We start from the raw sequence: 2794 nt of genomic DNA, 5'->3' as shown, positions 1-2794 counted from the left end.
TTTCTGGATCAATAAAGTATCTATCTATCTATCTATCTATCTATCTATCTATCTATCTATCTATCTATCTATCTATCTATCTATCTATCTATCTATCTATCTATCCATCCATCCATCCATCCATCTATCTAAGAAGAAATATAAATATACAAATATAAACAGGATCCAGAAACCCCGTTGCCTTCTCTGGGCCTGAGCTCATTTAAAATGACTGAGGGTAAGTGAAAAAGTGTTCTGTGGTCTGACGAATTAACATTTTAAATTATTTTTGGAAATCATGGACACTGTGTCCTCTGGGCTAAAAAACACTCAGCTTGTTATCAGTGCACAGTTCAAAAGCCAGTATGGGGGTCCTTTAGTGCACACGGCATGGGTGACGTGCACATCTGTGAAGGCACCATTAATGCTGAACAATACATACATGTTTTTGCAACATATGCTGCCATCTAGACAAAGTCTTTTTTAGGGAAGGACTTGCTTATTTCAGCAAGACAATGCTAAACCACATTCTGCATATATTACAGCTCTGTATGAAAAGAGTCCAAGAGCCTGGACTGACCTGCCTGCAGATCAGACCTGTCACCCACTGAAAACATTTAGGGCATTATGAAATGAAAAATATGACAAAGGAGACCCCGAACTGTTCAGCGGCTGAAATCTACCATTTTCATTTCTCTAGAGAGTATGGGGGTGCATTAGGGCACATGGCATGGGTGACTGGCACATCTGTTAAGGCAATATTAATGCTGAATGATGTATACAGGTTTTGGCAACATGTGTTGCCATTCAGATGATGTCTTTTTCAGGAAAGGCCTTGCTTATTTCAGCAAGACAAAGCCAAACCACATTCTGCACATATTACAACAACGTGCTCTATAGTAAAAAGTTAGGGTGCTAAACTGGCCTACCTGCAGATCAGACCTGTCTCCTACTGAAAACATTTGGCACGTTATGAAATGAGAAATACGACAAAAGAGACCCCAAAACTGATGAGCAGCTGAAATCCTATATCAAACAAGAATGGGAAAACATTTCACTTTCAAAACTACAGCAGTTGGTCCTCCTCAGTTTCCAAACACTTACAGGTGATGAAACACAGTGGTAAACATGCCCCCGTCCCAACTTTTTTTTGAACGTCTTGTTGGCGTCAAATTCAAAATGGGCATACATTTTTCAAAACACAGTAAAGTTTCAAAATTTGATATATTGTCTTTGGAGTATTAACCTTTAAAAATATGGTTTACATGATCCGCATATCATTGCATCCTATTTTTATTTACATTCTGCACAGCATCCCAACTTTTTTAGAAACAGGGTTTTATATATAATCTTCTAAACTCATGTGAGTGAATCATCGAACCTGATCTGTGTTGTGTGAAGCCAATAGCCTGCTAGCCAGCAAGCTAACAACCCCAGACATCCTTTTCTGTCACTCCAACACCAGTCACTCAACATCTCTTGCTCAGATTTGAGCCTTTATTTGTCATGAGTTAGCATGAGTTAGCTAGAACTGAAACAGTCTTCCAGCATAGCTATTAACGGAGCCTGCTACTGCTAGCTAAGCTTGCGCAAACAGGTTAAGTAACAAATCATATGCATGCAAATCATAGGATTAGGTTTGAGTATACCTAACTCTGACTGAAAAACTGTTGGTATGTCAAATAAACCAAGCATTTACTTACCAGACGCGCTTTGAAGCCTTTCCGAAGTTTCCAGAAGCTGCTCTAAGCGCCGCGCTACCCGCCTCTGCGGTGGAGCGTTGGTGACCTTAATATGGGTGGAATCTGCCCTTTTACTTTTTGCCGAAACATCAAATGTTGAGCTAAATGGGACAAAATAAATTGATCAAAATACGTTTTAGACCGAAATTTTATCACAAAACTACCGTAAAACAATGTTTCAGACATCAGGGTGAGTATTCGTAACCATTTCATGTTATAGCTTGGGACGCCTGGTTCCTTTCACCACCATTGTGAACAATTCTGACTGTATAGCTAAGTTTCTCTAGAACAGAGCTTTTCACACCAAACCAGTCTGAATAACTTTGTTGACATGTTAACCCTTTCATTATGCAGAAATACTGAAAAATCGGTGGAATTCCCCTCTTAAAGAACTTTCCCGAATATTGTCTATTATGTGTAATACCTGTATTTCGGAAATCATATATCTAAAGCAACGGTCGACTTTATCACACGTCTTTTAAGCGAGCGGCCTCGTGGCCTAATGGATAAGGCGTCTGACTTCGGATCAGAAGATTGCAGGTTCGAGTCCTGCCGGGGTCGAGTGTTTTGACTTCAGATCACATTACACTGCAACAAAACTGGCTTGTAGTGCAACTAAACTATGTGTGATGCTCAAAGGACTTAACAATACCCCGTAACAGAGGCAATGTGACAGTATTACTATTAAATGTTCATAAAGGTTTTGCTGAATTTTTTCCTTGTTCTCATCATCTTCTATTGTGCATAAGTGTTGTTATTTCTTCTTCTTGGAAATCTGCATTGTTTTCTCTGCCTATAAACACAGTTTTCTGCTATGCTAGCTACTATGATGGATCAACCTTTGCAGTTCTGTTCCTTCAGTTTGCAGTAAGTGAATGAACACAGTCAAACATGAAAGGAAAAGCATTTGGGTCATTCTACAGAAACCATCTCCATAGGTGTCACTGGTGTTACACATAAGAAAGGTAACACCAGAGACAGTAACACCAGTGACATTTTTAATGAATGTTGTCAATCATGGAATATCCACTAAAAGATGTAATTTAATCCATTTGTATTCTATTTTTTCACAA

At 39.0% G+C, this 2794-nt stretch overlaps 1 non-coding gene across 1 annotated transcript; it reads left to right on the top strand.

Moving 5' to 3' along the window:
- The first annotated feature begins 2209 nt into the window (after positions 1 to 2209).
- On the top strand, positions 2210 to 2282 carry trnar-ucg. Its single transcript has one exon. It is a non-coding gene; the product is annotated as a tRNA-Arg (tRNA).
- Positions 2283 to 2794: the final 512 nt, after the last annotated feature.

The sequence above is a fragment of the Colossoma macropomum genome, unplaced genomic scaffold (assembly GCF_904425465.1).
Source record: "Colossoma macropomum unplaced genomic scaffold, Colossoma_macropomum, whole genome shotgun sequence".
Lineage (NCBI taxonomy): Eukaryota > Metazoa > Chordata > Actinopteri > Characiformes > Serrasalmidae > Colossoma > Colossoma macropomum.
The sequence above is the reverse complement of the archived record's forward strand: the minus strand, read 5'-3'. Positions and strand labels throughout refer to the sequence as shown.